This window comes from Sorex araneus, chromosome 4, assembly GCF_027595985.1.
Source record: "Sorex araneus isolate mSorAra2 chromosome 4, mSorAra2.pri, whole genome shotgun sequence".
Taxonomy (NCBI): Eukaryota; Metazoa; Chordata; class Mammalia; order Eulipotyphla; family Soricidae; genus Sorex; species Sorex araneus.
In genome coordinates, this window is record NC_073305.1 from 157,578,587 (window position 1) to 157,599,375 (window position 20,789).

Below are 20,789 nucleotides of genomic sequence, written 5' to 3' on the forward strand. Positions count from 1 at the left end.
CATCTTTGAGGAGTAGCATCTCTTCTGAGTGCTTTGTTGAAAAAAGAACGTAAAAAATACGGTAATGTTCTCATGTGTAGGAGCAGGGAGTCGTATCACATAGTGGTGGGATCCTGTGCCATTTTCTTTGCCTCCCTGTTTCTTCTCTCTTGCCTCTATTAAAAGAAAGTTTAGTGCTCCTGTTAGTTATTCCTTATCATTTTCATTGTGTAAGGATTATATCAAGTTTTCCATTAAAAGCAAAACAAAACCAAGCAACTCTATTTCCCTAGCCACCACCAAGTCAGGATAACTTAGAGAATGAAGCATAAGGAGAGAGTACACAGAAGTGGGTAGAATTTTAGGAAAACATAGCTAAAGGATGGCTGAAAGTATGCCAAAGGAAACTATAGCTGAAAAACTACAAAATGCAGAGAATGTCAGTATATTTTTATGGTAGAGATAGTAGTGGAGAAACACTTCTTAGAAAAATGAATACATAACACAATTTGTTGAGTATATTCACAGGAAGTAAAGCTGCAACATGGAAGAAACACATACGCATAGTCAAATAGACTAGGAAAAAATGTTTGCAATACGCTTTTCAGAGAGCTCCTAGCAAATATGCAAGTTCATTACAAATAATCCAACAGGAAAATGGCCTTAAGGATATCAGCAGGTAGTCTACAGAAAGAAAGGGGAAATAGCCAATAAATATATGGTTCTTCATCAAATTAACAATACAAATTAACAAGAGGATGGAAGTTGGGCTCCATTTTTTTTTGGGTAAATTTTTTTTGGTAAAATGCAAATTAACAGTAAGCTACAATTTTCAATTATTAGATTCCAAAATTTAAAATAATGAGACTGTCACATGCTGGCTAATATCTAAGGGAATCACATGTTTTTTGTTATAATTGTAAGTTGTCACAATTTATATGAAAGAAATCTTTGATTTTTTAAAAATTAAAATTAAAATGTAATATATTTAATACAGCAATGGCATTTTTTAAAACATGTTTGGCGGAAAAAATTTACATCAAAATAGTAGCACTGTAGCACTGTCCTCTAGTTGCTCATTGATTAGCTCAAGTGGGCACCAGTAACTTCTCTATTTGTGAGACTTGTTACTGTTTTTGGCATATCGAATATGCCACGGGTAGCTTTCCGGGCTCTGCTGTGCAGGCGGGATATTCTTGGTAGAGTGCCGGGCTCTCAGAGAGGGATGAAGGAATCGAACCCAGGTCGGCCGCATGCAAGGCAAACACCCTACCTGCTGTGCTATCTCTCCAGTCCATAGAATACTATGTAACCAAATAAATTGTTTGGTTAGAAACAGGCTATTGGGGCAAAGGCTAAAGATTTTATGAACAATCCAGAAGGCTCTGAACATAGAGTGAGTTTATTGAAAGACACATGCTTGCAGTTATATTTCCAAAAGTACTCTGGGTATAACCCAGAAACAAACATCTTGGGAAATAAATCAGCAAGCTTGTGTTGGTATATTGTATTCAGTCCAAAAGATCAATGAAAAAGAATGATCACTACCAGTCTAGCACCTGGTATTACTAAATATTTGTTGACTAAATGAATAATTTAGATTCAGTCTTACTTACATGTATATCAATTTTCTGCATGGAGGGAATCTGTTATATCTAGTTAAAGTTATATTTTAAAAATCATAGAGATAATACTTTTTATTCTTTCCCCGAGGAAGCTAATTCTAGTAAATCAAACTACTATTTTGATAATTCAGGCCTACATAGTATCATCAAACTAATTCTAGTTAAAAAACACACACCAAAAATGTAAATGTCTTTACTGCTGCTTTATTTAGTTGGTGGATCACGGATTTGAGCACAGATTTTCTAACTTGATTCAATTCTCTGCCAAAATTGACTAGAAAATTCCCATCTCACGCAATTATAGATCTTCATTGCCTTTCATTATAGAGTATTTTCCTTAAGGAATAGGCGATTATTGAGACAGACTAATTTCCAGAAATGATTAAAAAAATTGTAGCACCTCATCTTTTTGAAAATGGAACCTGAACAAAATCCAAAACAGTAGGTAATTCACATCCTGATAGGAAGATTTCATTAAAGATCCATTAAAACCCACTATGCATAAATACGAGTCTGTTTCTTCTCATCATGTTATTTTCATCTTCTGATTACAATAAACATTCTAATTCTTTGCCTCCACTTTATTATCCCTTTTAGAACTGGTATTAGCACTGACTGTATGTGTTCTCCAAGAAAGTGGAGAAGAGCTATCTTTTTAATTTTATTCCCTCTTCTTTATGCATCTAAAGCATTTATTTGCTCTTCGAATTGGGATTTCTTGATCACTTAGACAATAAAGCGGGGTATTCTCTGCAGATCATCTATGGACCTATGCTTCCCTTTATGGGCAGCTCCACAAAGGCAAAGCATACACTGAATTAAAAGCTTCCCAGAAACTTCTTTCCCCAATTTTCTGTGTATTTCTCTCATGCCTGGTGCAGGATAAAAAGGTTGTGCCCTCTGGGGAAGGGAGTTCACCTGCAAAGAGGCAAGGAGGGTCATGCAGGCCAGGGTAGGGTAGCCCCTTCAGAAATGCAGAAATGACTCCCATGATTTAGGAAGTGCTTAGGAACAGAAAATTAGATAAAATACAAGAGTTTTGTATAGACAGGGCTCTTTTTTTTTTTTTTTTTGTTCCAAGAGAGGAAATATTCTATTTAAGTCTTCTTACCTGCCAGATTGAAAAGACACAAAGCTCTCCTGGGACAGGGACTGAAAACATGTAGGCAGCTCTGAGTGGAGGGGCAGACCTCGCATTTTTCACCGGAGACAGCTATTTTCCAGAGATTGAGATTCAGAGAAAACCACACTAATACTTCATAATTAAAGAGTGAGATAGAGCACAGAAATCCAATTAGTATAATTTCAATTGATGTAAGATACAGACTTTGAACAGTTGCAGGAAGCCTGCAAATATTGGGATGCTGGCATGAAGTGTTGTGTAATGAGGAAATGATCATCCTGGTGAGACCAGGCTACACCCAAAGCAGAGCAGGCCACACACAGGTGCCAGTGAAAGAAATTCAGGGCCAGGCCTGGAAAAAGGCTAATTTTTTAGCCATAGTTAATTGATGATTTCACTGAATCAGAATGAGGGACTGAAAGTTAATAGAAAAAGACCACAGGATATTCAATTTGTAATTTCAATCTATTAGCATTTTGCTCATGTTCAAATTACCTTTTAATAGGTTTGATGTAATTATTGTGTTTCTGTTAAACTATGCATCTGCGATCCACGATCTTCCCCATGTATAGATGAAATGGAGGCTGGCTTACTTGAGGGGCTTTTACAGAGAAATCTTGCAAATTGGTGTTACTACACCAGAATATTAGCCCTGTTCAACCCATTCAAATCCTTAGGGCTACCCAGTGTTTTTCTCTGACGTGGTCACTATCTAGTTCTCTTGTCCATTTTATACTGAGTTGCTTGGATCAGAAGATATAGAGAAGTAATGAAGTTAAGAGCTGAAATCACTTAGACAAGTTCATTAAATGAGGGAAGAAGCCATAAAGTTTAATTCAAATCACATTCACACATTCCTTAAGGCGTGGTTTTAAAGAACTCACTGCTGTTAAAAATTTTGATTCAGTAATATGTCTGGGAAGGAGCCCCAAAATAGACCTTTTATACAAGAAGTACAGGTGAGGCTGATGCAGATGTCCTCAGCTTGAAAAAATAGTTTTGCTACACCTCCAGTTTCTGAGCTATGCAATTTGCAGATGTATTAGAGGGTAAATAATTGCAACTTCGTGGCAGCCTTTTCCAGTCTATTTGCATAGAAATGAGCTGAGATGCAGATGTCGTCAATATAAGGTTTGTTGGGTTTTCTTTTTTCTTTTTTTCTAGTCCCAGTTGATCTGTCATTCTTTGGGCTGCCACAAGGATTTTCCATACCCTATAGTGATTTTTATTTCTTGGAAAATGCCAACTCAGATTGCTTTAAATATAGGAAGGGGGGAAAACAGATTTTTTCCCCTGAAGATTAAAATTAATACCCCAGTTCAGTTGCCACACACTAAGTTAAATAGACATGGGAAAGGGCAGTAAGGTACAGTTAAAAGAAAAAAACAATCTTATGATTGCAAAAGGTCAGCAAAGTGAACTATAGAAAGAAACTGACTTCTGGGAATAATGGTAAACAGAGGCCCACTGGGCTGTAGTCTCTCTGTAAAGCGTTGCCACTTTAGTCACTCCAATTAACACCACCATAGGCAAAGTGCTAGTGTTTTCATAGAAAAATATATAGTCCTGGAATAATTGAAAAGATAGAAAGTCAGAGTTTTTCTAAAGAGACCCTAAAATGACCCCTGGCCAGATCAAGTATGGGTCATATTTCTGGAGCTCAATTATGGTGGGCATTGAGATTTTTCCCTTCCTAAATTTCAGATCTAAAATACATTTTTTGGAAGTTGAAGTACCCCCAAAAGAAAACAATTCAAAGCTGATTTTAAAGTTCTCTACCACCTTCTTAATATCATTATTTTGTGAAATGATGGCAATTATCTTTTGGATCTGACTTGAAATGAGAGAATACTCATTGCCATTGACTTGATTATTTGGACATAATTCTTGCTTTAAAATAGACTACATGATATGAAAAAGAGATATCATTATTTATTGGTAGATAATGAAAAAAAAAAGATCAACTCTTGCTTTGATCTGGCTTAGTAAAATTTGCCATCAACCTTAATCTGAACTGTAATATTTTTTTAAAAAATGAACACTTAGCTTGAACTTTATGGCCTTTATTACTCTGATGAAGAAACTGATACACTCTGTGGAGTAAAACACAGAATAAGGGAGTTGATGAGTAGGTAGATAAGGTACACTGTAGCACTGTCAACCTGTTGTTCATAGATTTGCTGGAGCGGGCACCAGTAATGTCTCCATTGGGAGACTTGTCGTTACTGTTTTTGGCATATCGAATACACCATGGGTAGCTTGCCAGGCTCTGTCATGTGGGCAGGATCTCTAAGTAGCTTGCCAGGCTCTTGGAGAGGGTGGGAGGAATCAAAACCGGGTCGGCCATGTGCAAGGCAAATGCCTTACCCGCTGTGCCATCGCTCCAGTCCAGATAACGTACAAAACATAACAAAATGTTTTGGTCCTAATCTTGAGGGTCTTGATAATGTACAGAAGTAGCTGCCTACCCCACCACTTTATCCCTGCCGAGCAAGCTCACTGGACACAGTGAAACTAGACATTTTCTAGTTAGGATGTATTCTGTCGATATTAATATGTTAAAACTTACACCCACCTTATTTTTTTTATGCTACTTCATTTTTCTCCATGTACTTAAAATAAATTCTCTGAGTAAGACATGGTCCACAGGTACTTCAGGACCCACAGTAATCCATGCCATCCCTGATCTTCTGCTCATGTAGCACCTATGCTTAGGCACTTAAAAGTGAGATGAGACAAAAAGGAACACAACACACACAAAAGAATATTCTTTAGGGGAAACAGTTGTAAAAAGCACAACAAATAGGTTTTTCCATTTAATGTGTTTGTGATCCTTTCATATGGCATTTTTTCCTGAGCTTTTGTTTCTTCACTCCTAAAATAGAAACCAGTATCTGTTTCCGTGGTTGTCCTAAAGGATCAAATGAAATTGGGTTGCCAGATTTATGTTAATAAAAATCTGTCCCATGGCAATATTTGGAGCAGTGAAAAACTAAAAAAAATATTATCTAAATTTTAAATGTGTCTGATGTTCTACATTTTTTCTGTCATTTCTAGAAATACCATTTGTTGAGCACCTTTCCTGTGCCAAGAACCTCTAGGTATTTTGATTACATTGACCATCAGTTTAACAGGAGTTGAAGGCTATTAACACTAACCCCATTTCACAGGTAGCATGTTGAATATTTCCAAACTTAGAAAACCCTATATAGAGTGAAAATTCAAATCTGCTGTCTCATGCTGATTTTTAATGAGAGCATTTTGAAATTGGACTGCATATGAGTGTTGATTATTACAAACAGTCTCTGTCCACTGCTATCCTGAATACAACAAAAGGAACTGTAGAGAGCAATGGAAATATGAAGATGGAGAGGTGCCATCAAATGTGGGATAAAGCCTATGTTTACTTCTCAACATCCAGAATGCTGGTTTCTTGCCAGGAAATCTGTGTTTCTAGGGATACCAAGGCAAGGGTGTGGAGGCTTTACAACAACATCACAGTATATGATGCAACACACGGGATTAGTTATTGGCAGGCACATACAAAATCAGAGATTTATTGAATAACGGCCTTAAAATAAAAACAGTTACACAAGCTACCATATTTATGGTTTTACCTTCTAGGTTGTCTTCCAAATAGCCAGGATATCTTCGGTAGTGGTTATCATTGCCTATTAAAAATAACTTAAGGGTTATCAGGGACTTTTAAATAATTCCTCCTTTCCTACTCTTTCCTTTGTAACCACATTTCCTCTGTAATGTATTTGTTGGTTTCTTGTTGTGTTTCCTCAATAGCAAGTTTGTGGCATGAAGATGGTTAGCAGAGAAAAGCCCTGATGGTCAGAGTGCTGAGGACTTAGAGAGAAGGGAAGGGAAGCAGTGAAGAGGCGGATATCAAGCTGGGATAAAATTGTTGCCAAGTATCCTTACCTAAGGGCTACAGTGTGAGCTGGTGAAATGCAAGCCAGAGGTCAAGCAGAGGGTGATAAAAAGCTGAGAGCTGGGAAGGAGAACCAGCCCTAGGAAGGAGAAATATAAAACATAGCTGCTCTATTCGTAAGTCAGGCAACTTTTATCTGCTACTGCTGGATAATGGAAAGACAAAACAAAAACAGATCAAGAAAGAGCTTTGGCAGCCAGAGAGATAGGATACACTTGACAAGCCACCTGACCTAGAATTGTGCCCTGTGCCCCCAGCACCACATGTCATTCCCTGAGCACTTCATTCGGAGTGATGCTTGAGTCCAGTACCAGAGTAAGCCCTAAATCATGCCAGGTGAGCACCAAAACCATATGAAAGAGTGGGGGGGGGCGAGAAAAGGGTGGAGGTAAAAGAAAAGAAAGAAAGAAGAGGGAGGGAAGGAGAGGGGAAAGGAAGAAGGGAGGGGAAGAAATGAGGGGAGGAAAAAGAAGGGAAAGCAAAAAAAGAGGAGAAGGAAGGAGAGTGGAGGGGTGTGAAAGGGAGGGGAGGGAAGATGGTTGGTTTATTGGCAACCAGCTGGCAGTTTGGAAGATAGAGCACTCATCCTGAATGCAATTATCTTGTGTACATGATCACAAGAAGGCAAAGAACAGAGAAGAAAGGGTGGGTTCAGACCAGTGAGAACCAGAATGAACAATTAAATCCCCTTGGGGAGGGTTTCTTTTGTTTTGTTTTGTTTGTTTTTCCTTTTTTGCAAGACTTTGGCTCTGGATTCACAGCCTCTTGGTCTCTAATGGGGCTCAGGAAGGTTGAGATATTTGGGAAAGGCAAGGAAGGAGGCATTTCATTGCTTGGAGTTTACAACTATACAAAAAGCTGTAAAAGAATAGCAAATGTCTCTTGAAAGACATTTATTGACTGAATTTACTATTGTCAACTAAACTAACAATAAATGTCTTTTGAAAACCTTATCTTTATGAAAACTCTAGGCTTCTTGATTTCTTTTTTTTAATTCAGAAAAAAATGGAATTTTATAAAAGAGATGTGAAAAGAATAAGGAAAGAAAAGGGAAAGAGCAGGGAGCCTCCCATGGTATGAAGATGAGGGGTGTCTTCTCCTAAGCAGGGGTCCCTAGACTTCTTTTTTTCAAGGGAGGGAGAGAGGGGGTGGGCCATACCTGGCTGTATCAGGGCTTACTCTGGCTCTGTGCTTAGGCATCACTCCTGAGGGTTCTCAGGGACCCTACACAGCACCAGAGATCAAACCTGGGTCAGCTACCTGCAAGGAATATACATTAACACCTGTACTGTCACTCCAGTTTTAGGCTTTGATTCTAGTTGTCCAGTGGACCTATATGAGCCATGTGTTTTTCCTGAAAATTTTCTGAAATTTCAAAAGTGAAGGGAAACAGTTGTGGACTGAGTGATATTATTCAGAACATACCTTAAAAAAATACAGTGTGATTAACCCTAAAATTACATTCTCTTTACCCTAATTTAGCAACAAATCATTTCAACATACAGTCAGGTCTTTTTTGATTCATTTGGTTTTGGGCCACACCTGGTAGTGGTCTGGGGCAGTACTGTAGACTAGCTCCTGGTGATACTCAGAGAACGATGTGATTTTTGGAGATGGTTCTAACTCCATCTCCACAAACAAAGCATCTGCGTAATGTGAGAGAGATTGCGCAATGGGCTTTTCTAACATAAGGAGAAACTGTTCTCTATATTTACATTTTGGATTTTTTTTTTTTGAGGTGAGGAGGATGCACCAGGCAATGCTCAGCGCTTATTCCTGCCTCCACCCTTAGGTATAACTCCTGTCAGGGCTCAGGGGACCATATAAGGTGCTAGGGATTGAACCTGGGTCAGTCGAGTACAAGGCAAATATCCTACCCGCTGTGCTACTCTCTGATCCCAGGTTCTTTTAGTCAGTTTAAAAGAAACAGAGAACTCAGATCCAGCCAATTCCTGTAGGACAGAATCATCACAGGTGGAAGGGTGGTACAGAGGAAACAGACCTGGAGGAGAAACATCCTTGCAAAAATAAATTCCATTCTGTCTTTAGGAGACTTTATGTAAAAGTAATCCTTACCCAAGACCTATTTGGGGATAACAATTTTGCTGCTTTCTAGTCCTGCTTTTGGAATTTCTTAAAAAAATCCCTCCCGGAATCAACCTCCCCAACTTCCAACTCTATTACAAAGCAGTAGTCATTAAAACAGCTTGGTACTAGAACAAAGGCAGAGCGGCAGACCAATGGAACAGGGTTGAATACTCTGACACATCCCCCCAAATATATGACCACCTAATCTTTGATAAGGGAGCAAAAAAGGCGAAGTGGAGCAAGGAAAGCATGTTTAACAAATTGTGCTGGCAAAACTGGACAGCTACATGCAAAAAAATGGGCTTAGACCTCCACCTATCACCATGTACAAAAGTCAGATCAAAATGGATTAAGGACCTCAACATCAGACCAGAATCCCTAAGGTACATTGAAGACAAGGTCGGCAAAACCCTCCACGACATTGAAGCCAAAGGTATCTTCAAAGCTGACACGCCACTGGCCAAGCAAGTGAAAACAGAGATAAATAAATGAGACTATCTCAAACTAAGAAGCTTCTGCACCTCAAGAGAAACAGTGACCTAAGTACAAAAACAATCTACAGAATGGGAAAGGATATTTACACAGTACCCATCCGATAAAGGGTTGATAACAAGGATATACAATGCACTGGTTGAACTCCACAAGAAGAAAAATGCCAACCCGATCAAAAAATGGGGTGATAAAATGAACAGAAACTTTCCTAAAGAAGAAATCCGAATGGCTCAGAGGCACATGAGAAAATGTTCCACATCACTAATCATCAGGGAAATGCAGATCAAAACAACCATAAGATATCATCTCACACCACAGAGACTGGCCCACATCCCCAAAACCAAAAACAACCGGTGTTGGCGTGGATGCGGGGAGAAAGGGACTCTTCTTCACTGCTGGTGGGAATGCCGACTGGTTCAGCCCTTTTGGAAAACAATATGGACGATTCTCAAAAAATTAGAAATTGAGCCTCCATTTGACCCAGCAATACCACTCCTGGGAATATATCCCGGAGAGGCAAAAAGGTATAGTAGAGATGGCATATGTATTTCTATGTTCATTGCAGCACTGTTTACAATAGCCAGAATCTGGAAAAAACCAGAGTGCCCCAAAACAGATGACTGGTTAAAGAAACTCTGGTACATCTACACAATGGAATACTATGTAGCCGTCAGAAAACATGAAGTCATGAAATTTGCATATAACTGGATCAACATGGAAAGTATCATGTTGAGTGAAATGAGTCAGAAAGAAAGAGACAGACATAGAAAGATTGCATTCATATGTGGAATATAATGTAACTGAGAAGTACAAGTTGGCAATGATGCAACTTCTGGCAGATATCTCTCTGGACTTAGTTACTAAAATACTAAAATACAGAAACCTAAAACCAAGAGGCCGCTACGTGTGGTCACTCGACCTCATAGCTCTTCATCCTCAGCAATGGAAAACAAATTATCTAATGCTTCCTTTTCAGCAGGTCTGACTTTAGGGGAGAGACTCTCCAAACAATAATAGTGAGTTTTGTTGAAATATTGAATGCAATCAAAGTGAAAGTAAAGTGAAATTTATTAGTTACACAGGCGGGGGGGGCTGATGGTAGGGGGGCTAGGGGCGTGGGGGGGTTAGGGGTGTGGAAGTGCGGGGTGGAGCTATACTGGGATTCTTGGTGGTGGAATATGTGCACTGGTGAAGGGATGGGTATGCGAGCATTGTATAACTGAGATTTAAACCTGAAAACTTTGTAACTTTCCACATGGTGACTCAATAAAAAAATTAAAATTAAAAAAAAATCCCTCCCCATTGTTTTGTCCAATTATTTTACTGATCCAGCCTCTCAGTCCTGGGAATAGGTCTGTCTCTTTCAGGAGTTGTGCCTAAGTCCTTGATTTCTTGACAAAAGAGAAAAAATTTTAAAATAAAAATTAAAAAAAATAGAAATTGCAGGGTCTACATTGCAGTCAATCATTCTCACATGACTAGTTGTTCCCTGCTTGCAGTGTCTCTGATGTCCTCTGGCATTCTGAAAAATGGCATGACCATTGGTCGCCTCCGTAGACCAGGCACGATCAAGTGTTCTCTATCCTCTTTTCATGGTCCTTAAAATACTGAATTATTCATCAACATGAGTCAATTGGAAAATAAACCCTAGACACGCTAGTTCAGGAATTCATAGCCAAATATTAGAAAATTCAGGAAGTGTTCCAATTTATAAGCAAAAGCTTAAAAAATAGATTTTAGAATAACTCTGACTTCTACAAAAAGCCTTGCTCATGTTACAAATTTCACTATAAATTTCAGCTATAAATTTCACTGTGGGTCTTGATGCATCAGGAACAGGTTGTTATGCTACTCTGACAATTACCTGGAGAGCCTGAGAGCTAAAAGCTAGAGTTTGTAGAAGGGCAGTGTCTTATGAAAGAGGCTCTAAGGGGAAATAGAAAGACCTTCCTCTTCTCCCAAACCTAGAAAAACTCTCTGGGGCAAGTGAACTAAAGCAGACTGACTTGAGGTCTGTACTTTGTAAAATATGACAAGAAAATATAACAGTATTCTTCCCTTGGAAGAAGCCATATCATTTGGTTACTTCAGACACCTGTATAGAGAGTATTGATGAAGGAAGACTAATCCTGAGAAAAACGTGACATGACTTCTGAGCCCAAAGTGATTGTTTAAACTCAATCTAAATTTGTAGTTAAAGAAATCTGCATAACTACATCTGTTATTGCTGTGCTTATTATGCAAAATTACTGGTCACATTTATTAGGAGGAAAGTTAATCTGTTCTTAGAATTATTTAGTAGATGAGTGGTGAGGGTGGAGAGAAAAATGTGCATTAGAAGCATGTCTCTTTGTGGACTATTTTTATCTGAATGAAACCATTACAATTTATGTAAAATGCTGAGTAAAATTTCAGGGTGCTTATATTAGTGATTCAGATTTAGATTTTAATACCGTATGTAGATGAGCAGTGGGCTTCAGTTCCTAGTAAGCATAATTACTTTTCTCTATTTGGTCTCTTTAAATCTCAATTTTTTTGTTAAAATTGTAGCAGAAAGCAACAACATCTCGGCCTTTCATGATTACCAGAAGCCCTGTGCAAATATTTAACACATGAGTATTATGGAGTAAATTGCTTTGCACAGCAGGCTGGAGAAATGTGTGGATTTAAATTTTAATTTGAAACATAATGAATTCAAGGTAACATTCCCAGCACACTTGTGTAGATAAAGATTAAATCGTCAGTGTCTGCAAATTTGATCTGTCTTGATGGTATATTACACTGTCATCAGTCAGAGTGCCCCCAAAAGGAGACTAAAAAAATTTCCATTAAGATGAGTATTTTTATACAATATTCCCAGAAGAAATATAAAAATAGAAGTGTGCTCTAAGATAGTACTTAAAAACTAGCTTGACCAAGGGCTCAGTGTTTCATTTGGCTACAGAGCTCTTATCTTAACTCATACCCTGTTTAGCATCTTAGGTAGTATCTAAAAGCGTCTGGACTGATCTACTTAGAGGGATAGTAAGGCAATTTTTCTCTTCTTAGGCATGTGATATATGGACTCTGATTGAAAGAATCCACTTTGGAAGAATGATTTCTTTTTGCCAATGCAAAGAATCCTCTTTAATAACAAATTATAAAATCAGAGTCATTCCCAGATGAAATTGTTTGTTTGTGCTCTCCAAAACAAACTCTTCCTTTGAAGCAGCTGCTATTTCAGAGACTTTCATAGGCATTTAAAAAATCTGGGTCACTCTTCATGCGTTACACAGAGAAATCTGTGCTAAGTCTAAGGCCTAAAGACCCATCTGTAGCTATGTGGGAACGGTATGAGGTTGTAAATAAAACCAGTGGGAGGCTCCGAGTATCTTTCAAACCCTGACCCTCAGCTCTGAGATTACCAACACTGAGAGCTGGAGGGGGGAAAACAGAAAAAATGAGAAATTTCTGAAGTCTGTAATTAGAACACTAATCAGATTCACTTTAATAATGAGAATTTTCATACAGAACAAGGGCTGAGCGAGAATTGGGTCACATAAAAATATCATCAAAACTCAGCAAATAATGAGTTTTTCCTAATCACTGACTTCTTAAAAGGAGTAGTCATATATACTCAAAAGAAATAATACTGATTTTTATTTGGACAGAAGATTGATAACAACACTTACCTCTGTATTGAAAAAGAGTTGAATGTCAGAATGTTTATCAAGGTCACGCAACTATACTCCCAAACCCAGATACTCCTGATAGAAGAATACTCCATATTACTTTCCAGATTTCAGAAGACATTATAAAAGGTAACAGTGCCCAACAGTCATTTTCAGAGAGTCCCTTGCAGCAAAGGCATAGACACATGCAGTGGGCTGCATAGCCATGCTACAATCCTTTACCCACTCCACCTCCACACTGCTCTTGCTTATAGACTGACATCTTTCCCAGAACAGACTTTACTGTGATTGGACAAGAGGTCCTGCCTCCATTATATGGTTTACCCTAGGATTTTGTGAATTTATACACCATTTAAATAAACATTTCAGTCTCAAATAGCTATTACTACTACTACTATTATTATTATTATTATCCCATTTCATCACCTTTGAATGTTTTAATTAGTGGTGAAACATTTCTATCAAAGAACAGCTCGATAGCCTCTATAAGAAGGATATACTCAGAAGAGAACACTGAGGTTGGAAGGAAATGGTACAAAACCAAACTTAGGGGTATGAAATGGTGGGTAAATGTAGCTGAGCTGCAGAAAAATAACACTGGAGTCAAAGTATCATAGAATATCAAGATACAGTGTGAGAAAGAAATTATTGACAGTAAGCAAAAAACCCTTATTTTTTTGAAAAGTGGGATATGAGCTTAATAATAAAAAAATAACAATTAACTAAGAAGATAATAGTTTTGAACTTGAATTTAGTACACAACTGCCTGAATCTTCCTGAAGCAAAAATTAACAAAATTATGAAAGCTTTCCAAATCCTTGATCATGGTGGAAGAGTTAATATTTTTCTCAGTAAAGGGTGGATCAGGAAGACAAAATAAGTAAACATTATTTTAAAGTGGTTAACATGCTTTAACCTAATATAGACATAGAAATATTGATTCAACTTATTTTAGAGAACTTAATGTATAGACACGGAATACACGGAGCACATGGAAGAGCCTGGCAAGCTCCCCGTAGAGTATTTGATGTGCCAAATACAGTAGCAATAACAGATCTCATTCCCCTGACCCTAAAAGAGCCTCCAATTGTTGGGAAAGACAAGTAAAGAGAGGCTGCTAAAACTTCAGGGCCGGGATGAATGGAGATGTTACTGGTGCCCGCTCGAGTAAATCGATGAACAACAGGATGACAGTGATACAGTGATTATTATTATTAAAGGACTGGAGTGATAACACAGAGGGTAGAGTGTTTGCCTTGCATGCGGCTGACCCAGATTCGATTCCTCTGTCCCTCTCAGAGCCTGGCAAGCTACTGAGAGTATCCCGCCCACACGTTAGAGCCTGGCAAGCTACCCGTGCTGTATCCGATATGCCAAAAACAGTAACAACAAGTCTCACAATGGAGATGTTACTGGTGCCCACTCAGAGCAAATTAATGAACAATGGGACGATAGTGCTACAGTGCTACAGTGCTACAATGCTATGATGATGATGATAATGATGATGATGATGATGATGATGATGATGATGATGATGATGTTGCTTATAAATATGAGTTCAAACTAATTGAATTTTTGTGTTCCTGCTCTTTTTGTCACTAGGTTATTTCCTTCCCATCCAGTTTCCCATTACTCCCAAACATTCTTTGTTGTATCTTCAGAAGGCTTTCCTCTCACATTTGCTCCCTGGGAAGTAACATTTTGTTGTTAATGTTCAACCCTAGGACTGAGCCTGGCTTGCTGCCCAAAAGAGACCAGCTGATTGGGCTAGATTCCTGTGGTCTCCTAGTCTGTCACCTCCATGCATCAAGTGGTGGCTGAGAGTTTAGTGGCTTTCGAGATAATAAATAGTAAGGAGCTGAAAACCTTGACCTCACTCTCAGTAATGGAGAATTGACTTTGTCAATCAGAAATCAATCAATCCTCCGAGTTCAAGTTTCTTGTTCCTTTTCCTGCTATTTACTTATCAATTTTTTAAAAAATAGAATTTGGAGATGACAAACTATAGATCTCACTGGCTGTCTTGACATTATAACATATGAGTCTCTTCCTCTCTCACCCCTCTCCTCTCTCTTTTACTATCTCATTTTCTCTCTTGTTCTGTTTCATTGAAGAAGCCCAATTAATACAATCCCATCTGAGAGCTGCAGAAACTCAGACAGTTCTGTTACATGTGACTTGCCCTAAGTCACATAGCTGGTAAATGATGAAGCAAGAATTTGAATGCAAATGGTTTGATTTACATTATTTTAAAAGGAAATTGAATACATTTTCAGTGACCCTTCTACATACTTTGAACATTTGGGTGAACCTTAACCAACATATAAATTCAGTTCAGCAATTTAATACAAAGGAGTTTCTTTTGCATATATATGCTGCTGGCCCAGAGGCAATTCTTGATCAATGAATTTTTGGAAGTTATTCTTAAACATCCTTTAGATGATCTGGATAATTAAGTTCATGTTTTTTTTTGGTACAATTTTGGGCACAATTCTTTATACTCAGTATTCCCTAGCTTCGTCGTGTCTTTTTTTTTTTCTTTTTGGGTCACACCAGGCGATGCACAGTGGTCACTCCTGGCTCTGCACTCAGGAATCGCCCCTGGCAGTGCTCAGGGGACCATATAGGATGCTGCGAATTGAACCTGGGTCGGCCGAGTGCAAGGCAAATGCCCTACCCACTGAGCTATTGCTCCAGCCCCCACGTCATATCTTTTTTAAGTGACAGCCTTTCTTTTCTAGAAGCTCTTTACTCTTTCCCAGCTAATTTTTTCAGTGCTTTCCAAAATCTTTGTTGTCTAATCTTTTTCTCAAGCACTTTTTCTTGGCAAACCTCAGTAAAAACAACTAGACATCTAGACCCCAAGCCAGCGTCTCCTTTGAGCTCTTGATTCATACTTCCAACTTTCCTACTGAATCCAAGTGCTTCCAGACAGTTCAAACTTCACCGTCTCTTTCCTCTTTGAATAGCTGCCCATTACATGGAGTTTGAAATTCAAAGTCCTTGGTGTTCTTTGAAGTCAGAGTGGTTTTATCTGCTTGCCTCTGGAACATCTCCTTCCTCCACTCCTGCTTTCACTGTCATGCTTGTTTTCTCCCTTGTACGGCTTTTCCTCCTATCTGAAAGATGTCACCTGCTTCAGGCCTCAGCTGGGAGCCGCTACTCTGAGAGACCTTCCCTAACCACCTCTAATGAAGATGCTTCAACTCTCCCTGAATTTATCCTGCTGTTTTTTTTTTTTGCTTTTTGGGTCACACCCAGCGATGCTCAGGGGTTACTCCTGGCTTTGCACTCAGGAATTACTCCTGGCGATGCTTGGGGGACCATATGGGATGCCGGGGATCGAACCCGGGTTGGCCGCGTGCAAGGCAAACGCCCTACCCGCTGTGCTATCGCTCCGGCCCCTATCCTGCTGTTTTGATGCAAATCAGAACATACGTTTTTAGGGTTCCCAAATCTAACACAAAGCAGAAAGTATCTGTCTTGTCAATAGTGTCTCCTGAAGATTTGGGGTCTGTGCCATCACAGGAACACTTGTCTGTGGAATGATATTTTTAAACCCATTATATATATATAACATATATATATATATATATATATATATATATAGCATATATAGGGTCTGGAGTGATAGCACAGTGGGTAGGGTGTGACCAACCCAGATTTAATTCCCACCATCCCATATGGCCCCAAGAACTGCCAGGAGTAATTCCTGAGTGCAGAGTCAGGAGTAACCCCTGTGCATTGTCAGGTGTGACCCCCCAAACAATATATATTTATATATATGTATACATATATACACACATATATGTATGCTATGTATTTTACATATAATATAATACATATGTGTGTACATAGATATATTTGAAATGAATGTAAGGTTATTTCTTTTCTTTTTTATGTTTACCTTTAAAAGTGAATCCATCTTTGAGGGAAATTTACTTGAAATGTTTTAATTTTTTCCTCCAGCTATTTTAAGACTTTAAGAGTACTTAACTCAGATGCTTTAGTGCTCCAGGAGATTAAATGCTGGAGGGTCTGCCTCACAGATGTTGGTCCTCAGCACTGTCGCATGCCCACGCCAGAGTGGGACCCAAAGGCTCTCTGCTACCTGAGGTCCCTGGAACCACAACCAAATGTGTGACTGCCAGTGTACTACAATCAAGGTGGGACTCTTGATCACTGAAGACTCAATAACAAAGGAAAGAGAAAGCAGAAACCTCTTCTCTCAAGGCCCTTCGTATTGACCTTTTCATTCACCTTCTCTGTCTTGTTCCCACTCGGACCTTGCTCTGTGCACATGCCTCCAAGCTATCTATCTTACAAGGACACCATCGTATTGGAGTATGTGACCCATCCTATCAGGCTATTTGAGCGTTCTATCTCTAGCTACTGTTATCTGGATTGGGCTCACCCATAGGACCTCATTAAACCTTAATTGCTCTCTTAGATTCTGAGGTGCAGAAGGCCGGGGCACAAGCCAACATCGAGATTTAAGAAATGTTAGGATTACTAATAAAATATCGGATTGTGGGGTGTGGGTGGGAGGGATGGTGAGGTCAATGGTGGAGGGAAGCAGCCAGTCTGGCGGTGAGGGTGGTGTTGGAATAGTTGCACGCATTAAACTCTTATCAATAATATTGCAAATCATGGTTCCTCAATTACAATGGGTGAAAATGCAATGTAGCCATCATAAAATACTTCAGTGAGCTGTTATAAACACGCAGGAAGAAATGGAAACTAAGCTCTCAGCAATAAAGCAAAAGTTTCAGTAAGGCTGTACAGAAGGCCTCATAAAGAACTGAATGGAAAATATAACACTGGAAACACAATGACTAAAATAATTCTTTGGAAGGGTTCACCAGCAGGATGGAGGGAATGGAGAAAAGAATAAGTAAACTAGAAAATAGAATAGAATTCCTGTCTCTGAGCAACAGAGAAAACATATAAATGAGAACAGAAATGAAAATGTAAAAAGTAATGAAACTTAAAATAGTCTGACGTGAACTGTTGGAACTATAATAAAATATTAAAGACTTGCTTTATTGGAGGTTTAGAAGAGAATCAAAGTGGGCTTGAAAGATATGAATAATGGCTGAAAGTACCCAACTTTGGCAAGAAGACACAGATCTATGGATTCTAGTAAGAAAGTCAGGAGTACCAGTGCCCGGAAATATAAATTGTTCAGACTACACTGAATTTTGACACCAAAATGCAGAAATTCCATTATAATTTCTAATTTAAGAAATCAAAAATTTTTATCATAGTTAAGGTAGTGTTAAGTTCTAGTCCACATATTATAGTTTAGGTATTTATAGTGGTGTTCACAACATTGTAAAATGTATTTTCTAAATTTTTGAAAAGTGCTCAGGAGCCCGGGGGCCTACTCCAGGGATTTATAGCTGATTCAGTAAGATTCAGTGTTCAGGGTTCTGTGAGGTTTATAGATGCTCAGATCCCCCAATGCAGGGAATTACTTGGGCCAGTCTGGCAATACTCAGGAGGCTGTTGGGCTGCATCCAGCAATTCTTACGGGGGGAGACTTAGGGGGCACATGGTCCTTGAGATTGAACCAGATTTGACTGCATGAAAGGCATGTTTTTTTGGTAGGGGCACACCCTGCAATGCTTAAGACTTACTCCTGTTTCTGCATTTAGGGATCACACGGAGAATCAGATATGGTGATCCAGCTGGCAAGACCCTACCTGCCATCCTATCACTTGGTGACCCCGCAAGGAATGTTCTTTAATCCTTTGCAAACTCTATGTTCCCTCGATTTTCAACTTTCTTTGAAACTAAAAATATTTGTTTTCCTTTCAATTGATTCTTCAGTAGACATCACATCTCTCTTTCCAAGAAGGCAGTTTAAGCATCTTGGCTAATATCAGACATTCTAGATGGAACTCCTGGGTCTATAGCTAGGTTTGTAATGTATTTCTTATGACTTGTTTTACTTATCTGCATGAACAAAATGAAACTATTACCTACATTATGGTGATTGTCCTGATGGGGAGTTTTAGATGCGAAGACCAAGCGACTATGCTTGACCTAGAACAAGCATTCAGCAGGAACAACTGTTATTTGGTGGATGTAGATGTTCAGATTGTTTGGAGGCCCCAGGGCCTAGGAGAGACCTCTTATCAACAAAATTCACTTAAAAAATAAATGTATTTATTGTTTAGTGAATCACAGTGAGGGTACAGTTACAAATTTACACATTTTCGTGCTTGTGTTTCCCTCATACAATGTTCGAGAACCCATCCCTCCACCAGTGTCCATTCTCTACCACCAATGAACCCAGTATCCCTCCCACCCCCCAATCCCATCCCCCCACCCCACCCCACCTCTGTGGCAGGGTATTCCCTTTTGTTCTCTCTCTCCTTTTGGGTGTTGTGGTTTGCAATATAACAAAATTTACTTTAACTCCCAATCCTCAAGCAAAGTTTTGCCTTCTCTATACTTTATCCCAACACTCTTCCATTGGCACACAGTCTTCTAATGTGTCAGCAGGAAATCTTTTAAATTAGTACATTTTTAAAGGACTTTCCCCCCCCCCCAGCCTTGCTCTTTTAAAGCAAGCAATTTACAGTGTGCATTTAAAAATTATTTCCTATTGAATTTGGGAGGTACAGCGTATCTAGGAAGCGTAGCACAGAAATAGAATCTATGGAGAGAAAAACAGACAGATAGAGACAGAAAAAGAGGCAGAGATATTATTTTAAGAAATAGCTCATGTGAATGTGGAGGCTGGCACATGTGAAAGAGGAAGGACAAGTTGGCAGGTTTGAGATTCAGAGCTGAAGTTGCAATTTTGAGTTCAAAATCTGCAGGCTGGCACTGGAACAATAGTAGAGTAGGTAGGGAAGTTGCCTTACACATGGCCAACTCTGGTTCAATTCCTGGCACCCCATATGGTCCTCCGAACACCACCAGGAGTAATTTCTGAGTACAGATCCAGAAGTAGTCTCTGAGCATTGCCAGGCGTGACCCAAGAAGCCAAAAAAAAAAAAAAAGCTGCAGGCTCGAGGCCTAGCTGGTTCCTATATTATAGTTTCAAGAACAAACCCTTCCCAGAATGTCAGGGTTTGTTCTTAAGACTTTAAATTGATTGGTTGAGACCACCCACCCAGGTGATGGGGCATAATGTTTTTCCCTCAAAGTCAACTCGCTGAAATCTGTATCACATCTGAAAGATATATTTGCAGCAACATGTAGACTGACATTTAACTGAACAACTAGCACAATAGCACAGCCACTATACACACAAACATCACATACAAACGAGGTAATTTTATGTTTATTAACATTATATGCTCTTTAAAATAAAAATAATCCTAATACAGTGATGGAGGGAAGCAGATACTCCAGTGGAGGTGTGGTGTTGGAGCACTGTCTGCGTGAAACCCTATCATTAACTGTACTAAAAAAATCATAGTACTTCACGAGACACAGTGATAGTGGGTAGGCACTTGCTTTGCACACAGCCACCCCAAGTGTACCAGTACTACATACATCCAGGAGTATTGCCTGAGCACAGAGCCAAGAGTAAACCATAAGTACAGCCAGGTATGGCCCCCAAACAAAGAATCATAGTGATTTCAAAATAAATTAAAATAAGTAGTAAAAACAAAATGAAAAAAAAGAATCTGAGAAAGGGCCTACCAAGCCATGCTGGGAAGACCCAGGTCCTGGCAATACCCCGTCAAATGGACTATGCAGTTCATTGCTAAGTTGCAGCTGTGTTTGGGTCCAGAGAGACTGAGGATTACCCAGGCCACTCAGTTTTGCTTTGGGTTGTTCAGGGCTATACTTGGTGGTACTTAGGGGCCAAATTTGTGGGATCAAACTCAGGTCCTTGAACATGCAAGGCA

The 20,789-nt window shown here is 39.1% G+C and overlaps 1 non-coding gene across 1 annotated transcript; it reads left to right on the forward strand.

The window, feature by feature from the left end:
• Positions 1 to 4,527: 4,527 nt before the first annotated feature.
• On the forward strand, positions 4,528 to 4,595 carry LOC129404747 (small nucleolar RNA SNORD2). The gene has a single exon (XR_008630103.1). It is a non-coding gene; the product is annotated as a small nucleolar RNA SNORD2 (small nucleolar RNA).
• The last annotated feature ends 16,194 nt before the right edge of the window (positions 4,596 to 20,789 follow it).